The following is a 23,177-nucleotide window of genomic DNA, read 5'->3' on the forward strand; positions in this document are numbered from 1 at the left end:
CTTACACCACTGATGAATGTCCAAGTAACCCAATGCTGGTTTTCAGCTGCATGTTCACACTCGCAGCCATGCTATACAATTGGCTTTCCACTAAATCCTGATTAGTTCTTGATTTTCCTTCCACACGACCCAGCCTTCAGAAATCATTGGAATCTCCACTAGAGAATGTTCCATTCATTCACTGCGAATCTGGAATTCCTCTGAACCTCCACTCCCGGCAGGTTTTCGTTACACCACTGTTGAATGTCCAAGTAACCCAATGTTTTAAGTGTTTTCTTCACAAGCGCAGTGGTGCTGTTCAATTGGCTATCCACTCAACCCTGGCCAGCTCTACATTTTCCTGTCCACACCACAGAGACTGGAGAAATCATTGTTATCTCCACTACAGAATGTTCCATTCATTCACAGCGAATCTGGAATTCATCTGAATCTCCACTCCCGGCAGGTTTTCGTGACACCACTGGTAAATATCCAAGTAAGCCAATGCTGGTTTTAAGTGGCCTGCTCATACTCTCAGCCGTGCTGTTCAATTTGCTATCCACTCAACCCTCTTCAGCTCCATTTTCCTGTCCACATAACCCAAACTTCAGAAACAATTGGTATCTCCTCCACAGAATGTTCCATTCATTGACTGCAAATCTGAAATTCATCTAATTCTCAACTCCCGTCAGGTTTTCGTTACACCACTTGTGAATGTCCAATTAAGCCAAAGCTGGTTTTCAGTGGCCTGTTCTTACTACGAGACGTGCTGTTCATTTGGCTATCCATTCCACCCTGTTCAGCTCTACATTTTCGTGTCCACAAAACCCAGCCTTCAGAAATCATTGGAATCACCACTAGAGAATGTTCCATTCATTCACTGCGAATCTGGAATTCATCTGAATCTCCACTCCCGGCAGGTTTTCATTGCACCACTGCTGAATGTTCAAGTAACGCAATGATGGTTTTCAGCGGTCTATTCACACTCGAACCCGTGCTGTTCACGGTCTAGCGACTCAACACTGGTGAGTTCTTCTTTTTCCAGTTCAGACAATACAAACCTCAGAAACCATTGCAATCTACACTACAGAATGTTTCATTCATTCACGCGAATCTTGAATTCATCTTGTTCTCCACTCCCAGCAGGTTTTCGTTTCACCACTGGTGAATGTCCAAGCAACCCAAGGCTGGTTTCAGCTGCGTGTTAACACTCGCAGCCGTGCTGTTCAATTGGCTATCCAGTGAACGCTGGTTAGCTCTTGATTTTCCTTCCACACACCGAGCCTTCAGAAATCATTCTTATCTCCACTTCAGAATGTTCCATTCGTTCCCTGCGAATCTGGAATTCCTCTGACTCTCCACACCAGGCAGATTTTCCTAACAACACTGGTGAATGACCAGGTAATCCAATGCTGGTTTTCAGCGGCTGTTCACACTCACAGCCTTGCTGTTCAATTGGCAATCCAGTCAAACCTAGTCAGCTCTTCTTCATTTTCCTGTCCACACAACCCAGCGTTCAGAAATCATTGGAATCTCTACTACAGAAATTTCCATTCATTCACTGTGAATCTGGAAATAATCTGAATCTGCATTCCAGGAAGGCTTTCGTTACACCACTGATGAATGTCCAAGTAATGCAATGCTGCTTCTTAGTGGTCTGTTCACACTCGAAACCGTGCTGTTCATTGGCTATCCACTCAATATCGGTCAGCTCTTCAATATCCTGTCCAGACTATCCAGATTTCTAAATGTTGGCAATCACCACTACAGAATGTTCCATTCAGTCACGCGAATCTGGAATTCATCAGAGTCTCCACTCCTGGAAGGTTTTCGTGACACCACTGGTAAATGTCCAAGGAAGACAATGCTGGTTTTAAGCCGCCTGCTAACACACACAGCCGTGCTGTTCAATTTGCTATCCACCCAACCCTATTCAGCTCTACATTTTCCTGTCCTCATAACCCAACCTTCAGAAATAATTGGTATCTCCTCCACAGAATGTTCCGTTCATTCACTGCGAATCTTAAATTCATCTGACTCTCAACTCCCGGCGGGTTATCGTTACACCACTTGTGAATGTCCAAGTAAGCCAATGCTGGTTTTCAGTGGCCTGTTCATACTAAGAGACGTGCTGTTCATTTGGCTATCCACTCCACCCTGTTCAGCTCTACATTTTCGTGTCCAAAAAACCCAGCCTTCAGAAATCATTGGAATCACCACTAGAGAATGTTCCATTCATTCACTGCGAATCTGGAATTCATCTGAACCTCCACTCCCGGCAGGTTTTCGTTACGCCACTGGTGAATGTCCAAGTAACTCAATACTGGTTTTCAGAGGCATGTTCAACTCGCAGAAGTGCTGTTCAATGGGCTATCCACTCAATATTGGTCAGCTCTTCATTTTCCTCTCCACACAAACCAGCCTTCAGAAATCATTGGGATCTCCACTACAGACTGTTCCATTCATTCACTGCGATTCTGCAATTCATCTGACTCTCCGCTCCAGGCAGGTTTTCATTACAGCACTGGTGAATGACCAAGTAATCCAATGCTGGTTTTCAGCCGCCTTTTCACACTCGCAGTGTGCTGTTCAATTGTCTATCCACTCAAACCTGGTCAGCCTTTCATTTTCTTTTCCAAAATATCAGACTTCAGAAATCATTGGAATCGCCAGTACAGAATGTTCCATTCATTCACTGCCAATCTGGAATTCATCTGAATCTGCACTCCAGGTAGGCTTTCATTACACCACTTATGAATGTCCAAGTAACACAATGCTGGTTTTCAGCGGTCTGTTCACACTCTAAGCCCTGCTTTTTACTGGGTATCCACACAACTGTGGTCAGCTCTTCATTTTCATGTCCAAACAATCCAGACTTGAGAAATCATTGCAATCTCCAGTACAGAATGTTCCATTCATTCACTGCGAATCTGGAATTCAACTGAATCTCCACTACCTGCAGATTTATCTTACACCACTTGTGAATGTCCAAGTAAAACAATGCTGGTTTTCAGAGGCCTGTTCATGTTCGCAGTCGTGCTGTTCAATTGGCTATCCACTCAACCTGTTTTGCTCCTCATTTTCCTGTGCACACAACCCAGCCTTCAGAAATCATTGTAATCTCCACTACAGGATGTTCCATTCATTCACTGGGAATCTGGAATTCATCTGAATCTGCACTCCACGCAGGCTTTCGTTACACCACTGCTGAAAGTCGAAGTAATGCAATACTGGTTTTCAGTGGTCTGTTCACATTCGAAGCCGAGGCTTTTTACAGGCTATCCACTCAACACTGGTCAGCTCTTCATTTTCGTGTCCCCACAATCCAGATTTCAGAAATCATTGCAATCTCCACTACAGAATGTTCCATTCATTCACTGCGAGTCTGGAGTTTATCTGATTCTCCACTCCCGCCTGGTTAACATTACACCACTTGTGAATGTCCAAGTAAGCCAATGCTGGTTTTCAGAGGCCTGTTCATACTCGCAGCCGTGCTGTTTAATTGACAATTCACTCCACCCTGTTCAGCTCTTCATTGTCCCACCACACTACCAGCCTTCAGAAATCTTTGTTATCTCCACTACAGAATGTTCCATTCATTCACTGCGAATCTGGAATTCATCTGACTCTCAACTCCACGCAGGTTTTCATTACACCACTGTTGAATGTCCAAGTAACCCAATGCTGGTTTTCAGCGGCCTGTTCATATTCGCAGCCCTGCTGTTTACTTGGCTATCGATTCAAGCCTGGTCAGCTCTTCATTTTCCTGTCCACACAACACAGGCTTCAGAAATCATTGGAATCTCCTCTACAGAATGTTCCATTCATTCACTGCGAATGTGGAATTCAACTGACTCTCCACTCCATGCAGGTTTTCCTTACACCACTGATGAATGTCCAAGTAACCCAATGCTGGTTTTCAGCTGCATGTTCACACTCGCAGCCATGCTATACAATTGGCTTTCCACTAAATCCTGATTAGTTCTTGATTTTCCTTCCACACGACCCAGCCTTCAGAAATCATTGGAATCTCCACTAGAGAATGTTCCATTCATTCACTGCGAATCTGGAATTCCTCTGAACCTCCACTCCCGGCAGGTTTTCGTTACACCACTGTTGAATGTCCAAGTAACCCAATGTTTTAAGTGTTTTCTTCACAAGCGCAGTGGTGCTGTTCAATTGGCTATCCACTCAACCCTGGCCAGCTCTACATTTTCCTGTCCACACCACAGAGACTGGAGAAATCATTGTTATCTCCACTACAGAATGTTCCATTCATTCACAGCGAATCTGGAATTCATCTGAATCTCCACTCCCGGCAGGTTTTCGTGACACCACTGGTAAATATCCAAGTAAGCCAATGCTGGTTTTAAGTGGCCTGCTCATACTCTCAGCCGTGCTGTTCAATTTGCTATCCACTCAACCCTCTTCAGCTCCATTTTCCTGTCCACATAACCCAAACTTCAGAAACAATTGGTATCTCCTCCACAGAATGTTCCATTCATTGACTGCAAATCTGAAATTCATCTAATTCTCAACTCCCGTCAGGTTTTCGTTACACCACTTGTGAATGTCCAATTAAGCCAAAGCTGGTTTTCAGTGGCCTGTTCTTACTACGAGACGTGCTGTTCATTTGGCTATCCATTCCACCCTGTTCAGCTCTACATTTTCGTGTCCACAAAACCCAGCCTTCAGAAATCATTGGAATCACCACTAGAGAATGTTCCATGCATTCACTGCGAATCTGGAATTCATCTGAATCTCCACTCCCGGCAGGTTTTCATTGCACCACTGCTGAATGTTCAAGTAACGCAATGATGGTTTTCAGCGGTCTATTCACACTCGAACCCGTGCTGTTCACGGTCTAGCGACTCAACACTGGTGAGTTCTTCTTTTTCCAGTTCAGACAATACAAACCCCAGAAACCATTGCAATCGACACTACAGAATGTTTCATTCATTCACGCGAATCTTGAATTCATCTTGTTCTCCACTCCCAGCAGGTTTTCGTTTCACCACTGGTGAATGTCCAAGCAACCCAAGGCTGGTTTCAGCTGCGTGTTAACACTCGCAGCCGTGCTGTTCAATTGGCTATCCAGTGAACGCTGGTTAGCTCTTGATTTTCCTTCCACACACCGAGCCTTCAGAAATCATTCTTATCTCCACTTCAGAATGTTCCATTCGTTCCCTGCGAATCTGGAATTCCTCTGACTCTCCACACCAGGCAGATTTTCCTAACAACACTGGTGAATGACCAGGTAATCCAATGCTGGTTTTCAGCGGCTGTTCACACTCACAGCCTTGCTGTTCAATTGGCAATCCAGTCAAACCTAGTCAGCTCTTCTTCATTTTCCTGTCCACACAACCCAGCGTTCAGAAATCATTGGAATCTCTACTACAGAAATTTCCATTCATTCACTGTGAATCTGGAAATAATCTGAATCTGCATTCCAGGAAGGCTTTCGTTACACCACTGATGAATGTCCAAGTAATGCAATGCTGCTTCTTAGTGGTCTGTTCACACTCGAAACCGTGCTGTTCATTGGCTATCCACTCAATATCGGTCAGCTCTTCAATATCCTGTCCAGACTATCCAGATTTCTAAATGTTGGCAATCACCACTACAGAATGTTCCATTCAGTCACGCGAATCTGGAATTCATCAGAGTCTCCACTCCTGGAAGGTTTTCGTGACACCACTGGTAAATGTCCAAGGAAGACAATGCTGGTTTTAAGCCGCCTGCTAACACACTCAGCCGTGCTGTTCAATTTGCTATCCACCCAACCCTATTCAGCTCTACATTTTCCTGTCCTCATAACCCAACCTTCAGAAATAATTGGTATCTCCTCCACAGAATGTTCCGTTCATTCACTGCGAATCTTAAATTCATCTGACTCTCAACTCCCGGCGGGTTATCGTTACACCACTTGTGAATGTCCAAGTAAGCCAATGCTGGTTTTCAGTGGCCTGTTCATACTAAGAGACGTGCTGTTCATTTGGCTATCCACTCCACCCTGTTCAGCTCTACATTTTCGTGTCCAAAAAACCCAGCCTTCAGAAATCATTGGAATCACCACTAGAGAATGTTCCATTCATTCACTGCGAATCTGGAATTCATCTGAACCTCCACTCCCGGCAGGTTTTCGTTACGCCACTGGTGAATGTCCAAGTAACTCAATACTGGTTTTCAGAGGCATGTTCAACTCGCAGAAGTGCTGTTCAATGGGCTATCCACTCAATATTGGTCAGCTCTTCATTTTCCTCTCCACACAAACCAGCCTTCAGAAATCATTGGGATCTCCACTACAGACTGTTCCATTCATTCACTGCGATTCTGCAATTCATCTGACTCTCCGCTCCAGGCAGGTTTTCATTACAGCACTGGTGAATGACCAAGTAATCCAATGCTGGTTTTCAGCCGCCTTTTCACACTCGCAGTGTGCTGTTCAATTGTCTATCCACTCAAACCTGGTCAGCCTTTCATTTTCTTTTCCAAAATATCAGACTTCAGAAATCATTGGAATCGCCAGTACAGAATGTTCCATTCATTCACTGCCAATCTGGAATTCATCTGAATCTGCACTCCAGGTAGGCTTTCATTACACCACTTATGAATGTCCAAGTAACACAATGCTGGTTTTCAGCGGTCTGTTCACACTCTAAGCCCTGCTTTTTACTGGGTATCCACACAACTGTGGTCAGCTCTTCATTTTCATGTCCAAACAATCCAGACTTGAGAAATCATTGCAATCTCCAGTACAGAATGTTCCATTCATTCACTGCGAATCTGGAATTCAACTGAATCTCCACTACCTGCAGATTTATCTTACACCACTTGTGAATGTCCAAGTAAAACAATGCTGGTTTTCAGAGGCCTGTTCATGTTCGCAGTCGTGCTGTTCAATTGGCTATCCACTCAACCTGTTTTGCTCCTCATTTTCCTGTGCACACAACCCAGCCTTCAGAAATCATTGTAATCTCCACTACAGGATGTTCCATTCATTCACTGGGAATCTGGAATTCATCTGAATCTGCACTCCACGCAGGCTTTCGTTACACCACTGCTGAAAGTCGAAGTAATGCAATACTGGTTTTCAGTGGTCTGTTCACATTCGAAGCCGAGGCTTTTTACAGGCTATCCACTCAACACTGGTCAGCTCTTCATTTTCGTGTCCCCACAATCCAGATTTCAGAAATCATTGCAATCTCCACTACAGAATGTTCCATTCATTCACTGCGAGTCTGGAGTTTATCTGATTCTCCACTCCCGCCTGGTTAACATTACACCACTTGTGAATGTCCAAGTAAGCCAATGCTGGTTTTCAGAGGCCTGTTCATACTCGCAGCCGTGCTGTTTAATTGACAATTCACTCCACCCTGTTCAGCTCTTCATTGTCCCACCACACTACCAGCCTTCAGAAATCTTTGTTATCTCCACTACAGAATGTTCCATTCATTCACTGCGAATCTGGAATTCATCTGACTCTCAACTCCACGCAGGTTTTCATTACACCACTGTTGAATGTCCAAGTAACCCAATGCTGGTTTTCAGCGGCCTGTTCATATTCGCAGCCCTGCTGTTTACTTGGCTATCGATTCAAGCCTGGTCAGCTCTTCATTTTCCTGTCCACACAACACAGGCTTCAGAAATCATTGGAATCTCCTCTACAGAATGTTCCATTCATTCACTGCGAATGTGGAATTCAACTGACTCTCCACTCCATGCAGGTTTTCCTTACACCACTGATGAATGTCCAAGTAACCCAATGCTGGTTTTCAGCTGCATGTTCACACTCGCAGCCATGCTATACAATTGGCTTTCCACTAAATCCTGATTAGTTCTTGATTTTCCTTCCACACGACCCAGCCTTCAGAAATCATTGGAATCTCCACTAGAGAATGTTCCATTCATTCACTGCGAATCTGGAATTCCTCTGAACCTCCACTCCCGGCAGGTTTTCGTTACACCACTGTTGAATGTCCAAGTAACCCAATGTTTTAAGTGTTTTCTTCACAAGCGCAGTGGTGCTGTTCAATTGGCTATCCACTCAACCCTGGCCAGCTCTACATTTTCCTGTCCACACCACAGAGACTGGAGAAATCATTGTTATCTCCACTACAGAATGTTCCATTCATTCACAGCGAATCTGGAATTCATCTGAATCTCCACTCCCGGCAGGTTTTCGTGACACCACTGGTAAATATCCAAGTAAGCCAATGCTGGTTTTAAGTGGCCTGCTCATACTCTCAGCCGTGCTGTTCAATTTGCTATCCACTCAACCCTCTTCAGCTCCATTTTCCTGTCCACATAACCCAAACTTCAGAAACAATTGGTATCTCCTCCACAGAATGTTCCATTCATTGACTGCAAATCTGAAATTCATCTAATTCTCAACTCCGGTCAGGTTTTCGTTACACCACTTGTGAATGTCCAATTAAGCCAAAGCTGGTTTTCAGTGGCCTGTTCTTACTACGAGACGTGCTGTTCATTTGGCTATCCATTCCACCCTGTTCAGCTCTACATTTTCGTGTCCACAAAACCCAGCCTTCAGAAATCATTGGAATCACCACTAGAGAATGTTCCATGCATTCACTGCGAATCTGGAATTCATCTGAATCTCCACTCCCGGCAGGTTTTCATTGCACCACTGCTGAATGTTCAAGTAACGCAATGATGGTTTTCAGCGGTCTATTCACACTCGAACCCGTGCTGTTCACGGTCTAGCGACTCAACACTGGTGAGTTCTTCTTTTTCCAGTTCAGACAATACAAACCCCAGAAACCATTGCAATCGACACTACAGAATGTTTCATTCATTCACGCGAATCTTGAATTCATCTTGTTCTCCACTCCCAGCAGGTTTTCGTTTCACCACTGGTGAATGTCCAAGCAACCCAAGGCTGGTTTCAGCTGCGTGTTAACACTCGCAGCCGTGCTGTTCAATTGGCTATCCAGTGAACGCTGGTTAGCTCTTGATTTTCCTTCCACACACCGAGCCTTCAGAAATCATTCTTATCTCCACTTCAGAATGTTCCATTCGTTCCCTGCGAATCTGGAATTCCTCTGACTCTCCACACCAGGCAGATTTTCCTAACAACACTGGTGAATGACCAGGTAATCCAATGCTGGTTTTCAGCGGCTGTTCACACTCACAGCCTTGCTGTTCAATTGGCAATCCAGTCAAACCTAGTCAGCTCTTCTTCATTTTCCTGTCCACACAACCCAGCGTTCAGAAATCATTGGAATCTCTACTACAGAAATTTCCATTCATTCACTGTGAATCTGGAAATAATCTGAATCTGCATTCCAGGAAGGCTTTCGTTACACCACTGATGAATGTCCAAGTAATGCAATGCTGCTTCTTAGTGGTCTGTTCACACTCGAAACCGTGCTGTTCATTGGCTATCCACTCAATATCGGTCAGCTCTTCAATATCCTGTCCAGACTATCCAGATTTCTAAATGTTGGCAATCACCACTACAGAATGTTCCATTCAGTCACGCGAATCTGGAATTCATCAGAGTCTCCACTCCTGGAAGGTTTTCGTGACACCACTGGTAAATGTCCAAGGAAGACAATGCTGGTTTTAAGCCGCCTGCTAACACACTCAGCCGTGCTGTTCAATTTGCTATCCACCCAACCCTATTCAGCTCTACATTTTCCTGTCCTCATAACCCAACCTTCAGAAATAATTGGTATCTCCTCCACAGAATGTTCCGTTCATTCACTGCGAATCTTAAATTCATCTGACTCTCAACTCCCGGCGGGTTATCGTTACACCACTTGTGAATGTCCAAGTAAGCCAATGCTGGTTTTCAGTGGCCTGTTCATACTAAGAGACGTGCTGTTCATTTGGCTATGCACTCCACCCTGTTCAGCTCTACATTTTCGTGTCCTCAAAACCCAGCCTTCAGAAATCATTGGAATCACCACTAGAGAATGTTCCATTCATTCACTTCGAATCTGGAATTCATCTGAACTTCCACTCCTGGCAGGTTTTCGTTACGCCACTGGTGAATGTCCAAGTAACTCAATACTGGTTTTCAGAGGCATGTTCAACTCGCAGAAGTGCTGTTCAATGGGCTATCCACTCAATATTGGTCAGCTCTTCATTTTCCTCTCCACACAAACCAGCCTTCAGAAATCATTGGGATCTCCACTACAGACTGTTCCATTCATTCACTGCGATTCTGCAATTCATCTGACTCTCCACTCCAGGCAGGTTTTCATTACAGCACTGGTGAATGACCAAGTAATCCAATGCTGGTTTTCAGCCGCCTTTTCACACTCGCAGTGTGCTGTTCAATTGTCTATCCACTCAAACCTGGTCAGCCTTTCATTTTCTTTTCCACAATATCAGACTTCAGAAATCATTGGAATCGCCAGTACAGAATGTTCCATTCATTCACTGCCAATCTGGAATTCATCTGAATCTGCACTCCAGGTAGGCTTTCATTACACCACTTATGAATGTCCAAGTAACACAATGCTGGTTTTCAGCGGTCTGTTCACACTCTAAGCCCTGCTTTTTACTGGGTATCCACACAACTGTGGTCAGCTCTTCATTTTCATGTCCAAACAATCCAGACTTGAGAAATCATTGCAATCTCCACTACAGGATGTTCCATTCATTCACTGGGAATCTGGAATTCATCTGAATCTGCACTCCACGCAGGCTTTCGTTACACCACTGCTGAAAGTCGAAGTATTGCAATACTGGTTTTCAGTGGTCTGTTCACATTCGAAGCCGAGGCTTTTTACAGGCTATCCACTCAACACTGGTCAGCTCTTCATTTTCGTGTCCCCACAATCCAGATTTCAGAAATCATTGCAATCTCCACTACAGAATGTTCCATTCATTCACTGCGAGTCTGGAGTTTATCTGATTCTCCACTCCCGCCTGGTTAACATTACACCACTTGTGAATGTCCAAGTAAGCCAATGCTGGTTTTCAGAGGCCTGTTCATACTCGCAGCCGTGCTGTTTAATTGACAATTCACTCCACCCTGTTCAGCTCTTCATTGTCCCACCACACTACCAGCCTTCAGAAATCTTTGTTATCTCCACTACAGAATGTTCCATTCATTCACTGCGAATCTGGAATTCATCTGACTCTCAACTCCACGCAGGTTTTCATTACACCACTGTTGAATGTCCAAGTAACCCAATGCTGGTTTTCAGCGGCCTGTTCATATTCGCAGCCCTGCTGTTTACTTGGCTATCGATTCAAGCCTGGTCAGCTCTTCATTTTCCTGTCCACACAACACAGGCTTCAGAAATCATTGGAATCTCCTCTACAGAATGTTCCATTCATTCACTGCGAATGTGGAATTCAACTGACTCTCCACTCCATGCAGGTTTTCCTTACACCACTGATGAATGTCCAAGTAACCCAATGCTGGTTTTCAGCTGCATGTTCACACTCGCAGCCATGCTATACAATTGGCTTTCCACTAAATCCTGATTAGTTCTTGATTTTCCTTCCACACGACCCAGCCTTCAGAAATCATTGGAATCTCCACTAGAGAATGTTCCATTCATTCACTGCGAATCTGGAATTCCTCTGAACCTCCACTCCCGGCAGGTTTTCGTTACACCACTGTTGAATGTCCAAGTAACCCAATGTTTTAAGTGTTTTCTTCACAAGCGCAGTGGTGCTGTTCAATTGGCTATCCACTCAACCCTGGCCAGCTCTACATTTTCCTGTCCACACCACAGAGACTGGAGAAATCATTGTTATCTCCACTACAGAATGTTCCATTCATTCACAGCGAATCTGGAATTCATCTGAATCTCCACTCCCGGCAGGTTTTCGTGACACCACTGGTAAATATCCAAGTAAGCCAATGCTGGTTTTAAGTGGCCTGCTCATACTCTCAGCCGTGCTGTTCAATTTGCTATCCACTCAACCCTCTTCAGCTCCATTTTCCTGTCCACATAACCCAAACTTCAGAAACAATTGGTATCTCCTCCACAGAATGTTCCATTCATTGACTGCAAATCTGAAATTCATCTAATTCTCAACTCCCGTCAGGTTTTCGTTACACCACTTGTGAATGTCCAATTAAGCCAAAGCTGGTTTTCAGTGGCCTGTTCTTACTACGAGACGTGCTGTTCATTTGGCTATCCATTCCACCCTGTTCAGCTCTACATTTTCGTGTCCACAAAACCCAGCCTTCAGAAATCATTGGAATCACCACTAGAGAATGTTCCATTCATTCACTGCGAATCTGGAATTCATCTGAATCTCCACTCCCGGCAGGTTTTCATTGCACCACTGCTGAATGTTCAAGTAACGCAATGATGGTTTTCAGCGGTCTATTCACACTCGAACCCGTGCTGTTCACGGTCTAGCGACTCAACACTGGTGAGTTCTTCTTTTTCCAGTTCAGACAATACAAACCTCAGAAACCATTGCAATCTACACTACAGAATGTTTCATTCATTCACGCGAATCTTGAATTCATCTTGTTCTCCACTCCCAGCAGGTTTTCGTTTCACCACTGGTGAATGTCCAAGCAACCCAAGGCTGGTTTCAGCTGCGTGTTAACACTCGCAGCCGTGCTGTTCAATTGGCTATCCAGTGAACGCTGGTTAGCTCTTGATTTTCCTTCCACACACCGAGCCTTCAGAAATCATTCTTATCTCCACTTCAGAATGTTCCATTCGTTCCCTGCGAATCTGGAATTCCTCTGACTCTCCACACCAGGCAGATTTTCCTAACAACACTGGTGAATGACCAGGTAATCCAATGCTGGTTTTCAGCGGCTGTTCACACTCACAGCCTTGCTGTTCAATTGGCAATCCAGTCAAACCTAGTCAGCTCTTCTTCATTTTCCTGTCCACACAACCCAGCGTTCAGAAATCATTGGAATCTCTACTACAGAAATTTCCATTCATTCACTGTGAATCTGGAAATAATCTGAATCTGCATTCCAGGAAGGCTTTCGTTACACCACTGATGAATGTCCAAGTAATGCAATGCTGCTTCTTAGTGGTCTGTTCACACTCGAAACCGTGCTGTTCACTGGCTATCCACTCAACATTGGTCAGCTCTTCAATATCCTGTCCAGACTATCCAGATTTCTAAATCTTGGCAATCTCCACTACAGAATGTTCCATTCAATCACGCGAATCTGGAATTCATCAGAGTCTCCACTCCCGGCAGGTTTTCGTGACACCACTGGTATATGTCCAAGGAAGCCAATGCTGGTTTTAAGCCGCCTGCTTATACTCTCAGCCGTGCTGTTCAATTTGCTATCCACCCAACCCTATTCAGCTCTACATTTTCCTGTCCTCATAACCCAACCTTCAGAAATAATTGGTATCTCCTCCACAGAATGTTCCGTTCATTCACTGCGAATCTTAAATTCATCTGACTCTCAACTCCCGGCGGGTTATCGTTACACCACTTGTGAATGTCCAAGTAAGCCAATGCTGGTTTTCAGTGGCCTGTTCATACTAAGAGACGTGCTGTTCATTTGGCTATCCACTCCACCCTGTTCAGCTCTACATTTTTGTGTCCACAAAACCCAGCCTTCAGAAATCATTGGAATCACCACTAGAGAATGTTCCATTCATTCACTGCGAATCTGGAATTCATCTGAACCTCCACTCCCGGCAGGTTTTCGTTACGCCACTGGTGAATGTCCAAGTAACTCAATACTGGTTTTCAGAGGCATGTTCAACTCGCAGAAGTGCTGTTCAATGGGCTATCCACTCAATATTGGTCAGCTCTTCATTTTCCTCTCCACACAAACCAGCCTTCAGAAATCATTGGGATCTCCACTACAGACTGTTCCATTCATTCACTGCGATTCTGCAATTCATCTGACTCTCCGCTCCAGGCAGGTTTTCATTACAGCACTGGTGAATGACCAAGTAATCCAATGCTGGTTTTCAGCCGCCTTTTCACACTCGCAGTGTGCTGTTCAATTGTCTATCCACTCAAACCTGGTCAGCCTTTCATTTTCTTTTCCACAATATCAGACTTCAGAAATCATTGGAATCGCCAGTACAGAATGTTCCATTTATTCACTGCCAATCTGGAATTCATCTGAATCTGCACTCCAGGTAGGCTTTCATTACACCACTTATGAATGTCCAAGTAACACAATGCTGGTTTTCAGCGGTCTGTTCACACTCTAAGCCCTGCTTTTTACTGGGTATCCACACAACTGTGGTCAGCTCTTCATTTTCATATCCAAACAATCCAGACTTGAGAAATCATTGCAATCTCCAGTACAGAATGTTCCATTCATTCACTGCGAATCTGGAATTCAACTGAATCTCCACTACCTGCAGATTTATCTTACACCACTTGTGAATGTCCAAGTAAAACAATGCTGGTTTTCAGAGGCCTGTTCATATTCGCAGTCGTGCTGTTCAATTGGCTATCCACTCAACCTGTTTTGCTCCTCATTTTCCTGTGCACACAACCCAGCCTTCAGAAATCATTGTAATCTCCACTACAGGATGTTCCATTCATTCACTGGGAATCTGGAATTCATCTGAATCTGCACTCCACGCAGGCTTTCGTTACACCACTGCTGAAAGTCGAAGTAATGCAATACTGGTTTTCAGTGGTCTGTTCACATTCGAAGCCGAGGCTTTTTACAGGCTATCCACTCAACACTGGTCAGCTCTTCATTTTCGTGTCCCCACAATCCAGATTTCAGAAATCATTGCAATCTCCACTACAGAATGTTCCATTCATTCACTGCGAGTCTGGAGTTTATCTGATTCTCCACTCCCGCCTGGTTAACATTACACCACTTGTGAATGTCCAAGTAAGCCAATGCTGGTTTTCAGAGGCCTGTTCATACTCGCAGCCGTGCTGTTTAATTGACAATTCACTCCACCCTGTTCAGCTCTTCATTGTCCCACCACACTACCAGCCTTCAGAAATCTTTGTTATCTCCACTACAGAATGTTCCATTCATTCACTGCGAATCTGGAATTCATCTGACTCTCAACTCCACGCAGGTTTTCATTACACCACTGTTGAATGTCCAAGTAACCCAATGCTGGTTTTCAGCGGCCTGTTCATATTCGCAGCCCTGCTGTTTACTTGGCTATCGATTCAAGCCTGGTCAGCTCTTCATTTTCCTGTCCACACAACACAGGCTTCAGAAATCATTGGAATCTCCTCTACAGAATGTTCCATTCATTCACTGCGAATGTGGAATTCAACTGACTCTCCACTCCATGCAGGTTTTCCTTACACCACTGATGAATGTCCAAGTAACCCAATGCTGGTTTTCAGCTGCATGTTCACACTCGCAGCCATGCTATACAATTGGCTTTCCACTAAATCCTGATTAGTTCTTGATTTTCCTTCCACACGACCCAGCCTTCAGAAATCATTGGAATCTCCACTAGAGAATGTTCCATTCATTCACTGCGAATCTGGAATTCCTCTGAACCTCCACTCCCGGCAGGTTTTCGTTACACCACTGTTGAATGTCCAAGTAACCCAATGTTTTAAGTGTTTTCTTCACAAGCGCAGTGGTGCTGTTCAATTGGCTATCCACTCAACCCTGGCCAGCTCTACATTTTCCTGTCCACACCACAGAGACTGGAGAAATCATTGTTATCTCCACTACAGAATGTTCCATTCATTCACAGCGAATCTGGAATTCATCTGAATCTCCACTCCCGGCAGGTTTTCGTGACACCACTGGTAAATATCCAAGTAAGCCAATGCTGGTTTTAAGTGGCCTGCTCATACTCTCAGCCGTGCTGTTCAATTTGCTATCCACTCAACCCTCTTCAGCTCCATTTTCCTGTCCACATAACCCAAACTTCAGAAACAATTGGTATCTCCTCCACAGAATGTTCCATTCATTGACTGCAAATCTGAAATTCATCTAATTCTCAACTCCCGTCAGGTTTTCGTTACACCACTTGTGAATGTCCAATTAAGCCAAAGCTGGTTTTCAGTGGCCTGTTCTTACTACGAGATGTGCTGTTCATTTGGCTATCCATTCCACCCTGTTCAGCTCTACATTTTCGTGTCCACAAAACCCAGCCTTCAGAAATCATTGGAATCACCACTAGAGAATGTTCCATTCATTCACTGCGAATCTGGAATTCATCTGAATCTCCACTCCCGGCAGGTTTTCATTGCACCACTGCTGAATGTTCAAGTAACGCAATGATGGTTTTCAGCGGTCTATTCACACTCGAACCCGTGCTGTTCACGGTCTAGCGACTCAACACTGGTGAGTTCTTCTTTTTCCAGTTCAGACAATACAAACCCCAGAAACCATTGCAATCTACACTACAGAATGTTTCATTCATTCACGCGAATCTTGAATTCATCTTGTTCTCCACTCCCAGCAGGTTTTCGTTTCACCACTGGTGAATGTCCAAGCAACCCAAGGCTGGTTTCAGCTGCGTGTTAACACTCGCAGCCGTGCTGTTCAATTGGCTATCCAGTGAACGCTGGTTAGCTCTTGATTTTCCTTCCACACACCGAGCCTTCAGAAATCATTCTTATCTCCACTTCAGAATGTTCCATTCGTTCCCTGCGAATCTGGAATTCCTCTGACTCTCCACACCAGGCAGATTTTCCTAACAACACTGGTGAATGACCAGGTAATCCAATGCTGGTTTTCAGCGGCTGTTCACACTCACAGCCTTGCTGTTCAATTGGCAATCCAGTCAAACCTAGTCAGCTCTTCATTTTCCTGTCCACACAACCCAGCGTTCAGAAATCATTGGAATCTCTACTACAGAAATTTCCATTCATTCACTGTGAATCTGGAAATAATCTGAATCTGCATTCCAGGAAGGCTTTCGTTACACCACTGATGAATGTCCAAGTAATGCAATGCTGCTTCTTAGTGGTCTGTTCACACTCGAAACCGTGCTGTTCACTGGCTATCCACTCAACATTGGTCAGCTCTTCAATATCCTGTCCAGACTATCCAGATTTCTAAATCTTGGCAATCTCCACTACAGAATGTTCCATTCAATCACGCGAATCTGGAATTCATCAGAGTCTCCACTCCCGGCAGGTTTTCGTGACACCACTGGTATATGTCCAAGGAAGCCAATGCTGGTTTTAAGCCGCCTGCTTATACTCTCAGCCGTGCTGTTCAATTTGCTATCCACCCAACCCTATTAAGCTCTACATTTTCCTGTCCTCATAACCCAACCTTCAGAAATAATTGGTATCTCCTCCACAGAATGTTCCGTTCATTCACTGCGAATCTTAAATTCACCTGACTCTCAACTCCCGGCGGGTTATCGTTACACCACTTGTGAATGTCCAAGTAAGCCAATGCTGGTTTTCAGTGGCCTGTTCATACTAAGAGACGTGCTGTTCATTTGGCTATCCACTCCACCCTGTTCAGCTCTACATTTTCGTGTCCACAAAACCCAGCCTTCAGAAAACATTGGAATCACCACTAGAGAATGTTCCATTCATTCTCTGCGAATCTGGAATTCATCTGAACCTCCACTCCCGGCAGGTTTTCGTTACACCACTGGTGAATGTCCAAGTAACTCAATACTGGTTTTCAGAGGCATGTTCAACTCGCAGAAGTGCTGTTCAATGGGCTATCCACTCAATATTGGTCAGCTCTTCATTTTCCTCTCCACACAAACCAGCCTTCAGAAATCATTGGGATCTCCACTACAGACTGTTCCATTCATTCACTGCGATTCTGCAATTCATCTGACTCTCCGCTCCAGGCAGGTTTTCATTACAGCACTGGTGAATGACCAAGTAATCCAATGCTGGTTTTCAGCCGCCTTTTCACACTCGCAGTGTGCTGTTCAATTGTCTATCCACTCAAACCTGGTCAGCCTTTCATTTTCTTTTCCAAAATATCAGACTTCAGAAATCATTGGAATCGCCAGTACAGAATGTTCCATTCATTCACTGCCAATCTGGAATTCATCTGAATCTGCACTCCAGGTAGGCTTTCATTACACCACTTATGAATGTCCAAGTAACACAATGCTGGTTTTCAGCGGTCTGTTCACACTCTAAGCCCTGCTTTTTACTGGGTATCCACACAACTGTGGTCAGCTCTTCATTTTCATGTCCAAACAATCCAGACTTGAGAAATCATTGCAATCTCCAGTACAGAATGTTCCATTCATTCACTGCGAATCTGGAATTCAACTGAATCTCCACTACCTGCAGATTTATCTTACACCACTTGTGAATGTCCAAGTAAAACAATGCTGGTTTTCAGAGGCCTGTTCATGTTCGCAGTCGTGCTGTTCAATTGGCTATCCACTCAACCTGTTTTGCTCCTCATTTTCCTGTGCACACAACCCAGCCTTCAGAAATCATTGTAATCTCCACTACAGGATGTTCCATTCATTCACTGGGAATCTGGAATTCATCTGAATCTGCACTCCACGCAGGCTTTCGTTACACCACTGCTGAAAGTCGAAGCAATGCAATACTGGTTTTCAGTGGTCTGTTCACATTCGAAGCCGAGGCTTTTTACAGGCTATCCACTCAACACTGGTCAGCTCTTCATTTTCGTGTCCCCACAATCCAGATTTCAGAAATCATTGCAATCTCCACTACAGAATGTTCCATTCATTCACTGCGAGTCTGGAGTTTATCTGATTCTCCACTCCCGCCTGGTTAACATTACACCACTTGTGAATGTCCAAGTAAGCCAATGCTGGTTTTCAGAGGCCTGTTCATACTCGCAGCCGTGCTGTTTAATTGACAATTCACTCCACCCTGTTCAGCTCTTCATTGTCCCACCACACTACCAGCCTTCAGAAATCTTTGTTATCTCCACTACAGAATGTTCCATTCATTCACTGCGAATCTGGAATTCATCTGACTCTCAACTCCACGCAGGTTTTCATTACACCACTGTTGAATGTCCAAGTAACCCAATGCTGGTTTTCAGCGGCCTGTTCATATTCGCAGCCCTGCTGTTTACTTGGCTATCGATTCAAGCCTGGTCAGCTCTTCATTTTCCTGTCCACACAACACAGGCTTCAGAAATCATTGGAATCTCCTCTACAGAATGTTCCATTCATTCACTGCGAATGTGGAATTCAACTGACTCTCCACTCCATGCAGGTTTTCCTTACACCACTGATGAATGTCCAAGTAACCCAATGCTGGTTTTCAGCTGCATGTTCACACTCGCAGCCATGCTATACAATTGGCTTTCCACTAAATCCTGATTAGTTCTTGATGTTCCTTCCACACGACCCAGCCTTCAGAAATCATTGGAATCTCCACTAGAGAATGTTCCATTCATTCACTGCGAATCTGGAATTCCTCTGAACCTCCACTCCCGGCAGGTTTTCGTTACACCACTGTTGAATGTCCAAGTAACCCAATGTTTTAAGTGTTTTCTTCACAAGCGCAGTGGTGCTGTTCAATTGGCTATCCACTCAACCCTGGCCAGCTCTACATTTTCCTGTCCACACCACAGAGACTGGAGAAATCATTGTTATCTCCACTACAGAATGTTCCATTCATTCACAGCGAATCTGGAATTCATCTGAATCTCCACTCCCGGCAGGTTTTCGTGACACCACTGGTAAATATCCAAGTAAGCCAATGCTGGTTTTAAGTGGCCTGCTCATACTCTCAGCCGTGCTGTTCAATTTGCTATCCACTCAACCCTCTTCAGCTCCATTTTCCTGTCCACATAACCCAAACTTCAGAAACAATTGGTATCTCCTCCACAGAATGTTCCATTCATTGACTGCAAATCTGAAATTCATCTAATTCTCAACTCCCGTCAGGTTTTCGTTACACCACTTGTGAATGTCCAATTAAGCCAAAGCTGGTTTTCAGTGGCCTGTTCTTACTACGAGACGTGCTGTTCATTTGGCTATCCATTCCACCCTGTTCAGCTCTACATTTTCGTGTCCACAAAACCCAGCCTTCAGAAATCATTGGAATCACCACTAGAGAATGTTCCATTCATTCACTGCGAATCTGGAATTCATCTGAATCTCCACTCCCGGCAGGTTTTCATTGCACCACTGCTGAATGTTCAAGTAACGCAATGATGGTTTTCAGCGGTCTATTCACACTCGAACCCGTGCTGTTCACGGTCTAGCGACTCAACACTGGTGAGTTCTTCTTTTTCCAGTTCAGACAATACAAACCTCAGAAACCATTGCAATCTACACTACAGAATGTTTCATTCATTCACGCGAATCTTGAATTCATCTTGTTCTCCACTCCCAGCAGGTTTTCGTTTCACCACTGGTGAATGTCCAAGCAACCCAAGGCTGGTTTCAGCTGCGTGTTAACACTCGCAGCCGTGCTGTTCAATTGGCTATCCAGTGAACGCTGGTTAGCTCTTGATTTTCCTTCCACACACCGAGCCTTCAGAAATCATTCTTATCTCCACTTCAGAATGTTCCATTCGTTCCCTGCGAATCTGGAATTCCTCTGACTCTCCACACCAGGCAGATTTTCCTAACAACACTGGTGAATGACCAGGTAATCCAATGCTGGTTTTCAGCGGCTGTTCACACTCACAGCCTTGCTGTTCAATTGGCAATCCAGTCAAACCTAGTCAGCTCTTCATTTTCCTGTCCACACAACCCAGCGTTCAGAAATCATTGGAATCTCTACTACAGAAATTTCCATTCATTCACTGTGAATCTGGAAATAATCTGAATCTGCATTCCAGGAAGGCTTTCGTTACACCACTGACGAATGTCCAAGTAATGCAATGCTGCTTCTTAGTGGTCTGTTCACACTCGAAACCGTGCTGTTCACTGGCTATCCACTCAACATTGGTCAGCTCTTCAATATCCTGTCCAGACTATCCAGATTTCTAAATCTTGGCAATCTCCACTACAGAATGTTCCATTCAATCACGCGAATCTGGAATTCATCAGAGTCTCCACTCCCGGCAGGTTTTCGTGACACCACTGGTATATGTCCAAGGAAGCCAATGCTGGTTTTAAGCCGCCTGCTTATACTCTCAGCCGTGCTGTTCAATTTGCTATCCACCCAACCCTATTCAGCTCTACATTTTCCTGTCCTCATAACCCAACCTTCAGAAATAATTGGTATCTCCTCCACAGAATGTTCCGTTCATTCACTGCGAATCTTAAATTCATCTGACTCTCAACTCCCGGCGGGTTATCGTTACACCACTTGTGAATGTCCAAGTAAGCCAATGCTGGTTTTCAGTGGCCTGTTCATACTAAGAGAAGTGCTGTTCATTTGGCTATCCACTCCACCCTGTTCAGCTCTACATTTTCGTGTCCACAAAACCCAGCCTTCAGAAATCATTGGAATCACCACTAGAGAATGTTCCATTCATTCTCTGCGAATCTGGAATTCATCTGAACCTCCACTCCCGGCAGGTTTTCGTTACACCACTGGTGAATGTCCAAGTAACTCAATACTGGTTTTCAGAGGCATGTTCAACTCGCAGAAGTGCTGTTCAATGGGCTATCCACTCAATATTGGTCAGCTCTTCATTTTCCTCTCCACACAAACCAGCCTTCAGAAATCATTGGGATCTCCACTACAGACTGTTCCATTCATTCACTGCGATTCTGCAATTCATCTGACTCTCCGCTCCAGGCAGGTTTTCATTACAGCACTGGTGAATGACCAAGTAATCCAATGCTGGTTTTCAGCCGCCTTTTCACACTCGCAGTGTGCTGTTCAATTGTCTATCCACTCAAACCTGGTCAGCCTTTCATTTTCTTTTCCACAATATCAGACTTCAGAAATCATTGGAATCGCCAGTACAGAATGTTCCATTCATTCACTGCCAATCTGGAATTCATCTGAATCTGCACTCCAGGTAGGCTTTCATTACACCACTTATGAATGTCCAAGTAACACAATGCTGGTTTTCAGCGGTCTGTTCACACTCTAAGCCCTGCTTTTTACTGGGTATCCACACAACTGTGGTCAGCTCTTCATTTTCATGTCCAAACAATCCAGACTTGAGAAATCATTGCAATCTCCAGTACAGAATGTTCCATTCATTCACTGCGAATCTGGAATTCAACTGAATCTCCACTACCTGCAGATTTATCTTACACCACTTGTGAATGTCCAAGTAAAACAATGCTGGTTTTCAGAGGCCTGTTCATGTTCGCAGTCGTGCTGTTCAATTGGCTATCCACTCAACCTGTTTTGCTCCTCATTTTCCTGTGCACACAACCCAGCCTTCAGAAATCATTGTAATCTCCACTACAGGATGTTCCATTCATTCACTGGGAATCTGGAATTCATCTGAATCTGCACTCCACGCAGGCTTTCGTTACACCACTGCTGAAAGTCGAAGTAATGCAATACTGGTTTTCAGTGGTCTGTTCACATTCGAAGCCGAGGCTTTTTACAGGCTATCCACTCAACACTGGTCAGCTCTTCATTTTCGTGTCCCCACAATCCAGATTTCAGAAATCATTGCAATCTCCACTACAGAATGTTCCATTCATTCACTGCGAGTCTGGAGTTTATCTGATTCTCCACTCCCGCCTGGTTAACATTACACCACTTGTGAATGTCCAAGTAAGCCAATGCTGGTTTTCAGAGGCCTGTTCATACTCGCAGCCGTGCTGTTTAATTGACAATTCACTCCACCCTGTTCAGCTCTTCATTGTCCCACCACACTACCAGCCTTCAGAAATCTTTGTTATCTCCACTACAGAATGTTCCATTCATTCACTGCGAATCTGGAATTCATCTGACTCTCAACTCCACGCAGGTTTTCATTTCACCACTGTTGAATGTCCAAGTAACCCAATGCTGGTTTTCAGCGGCCTGTTCATATTCGCAGCCCTGCTGTTTACTTGGCTATCGATTCAAGCCTGGTCAGCTCTTCATTTTCCTGTCCACACAACACAGGCTTCAGAAATCATTGGAATCTCCTCTACAGAATGTTCCATTCATTCACTGCGAATGTGGAATTCAACTGACTCTCCACTCCATGCAGGTTTTCCTTACACCACTGATGAATGTCCAAGTAACCCAATGCTGGTTTTCAGCTGCATGTTCACACTCGCAGCCATGCTATACAATTGGCTTTCCACTAAATCCTGATTAGTTCTTGATTTTCCTTCCACACGACCCAGCCTTCAGAAATCATTGGAATCTCCACTAGAGAATGTTCCATTCATTCACTGCGAATCTGGAATTCCTCTGAACCTCCACTCCCGGCAGGTTTTCGTTACACCACTGTTGAATGTCCAAGTAACCCAATGTTTTAAGTGTTT

The sequence above is a fragment of the Sorex fumeus genome, unplaced genomic scaffold (assembly GCF_029834395.1).
Source record: "Sorex fumeus unplaced genomic scaffold, SorFum_2.1 ptg000018l, whole genome shotgun sequence".
NCBI lineage: Eukaryota > Metazoa > Chordata > Mammalia > Eulipotyphla > Soricidae > Sorex > Sorex fumeus.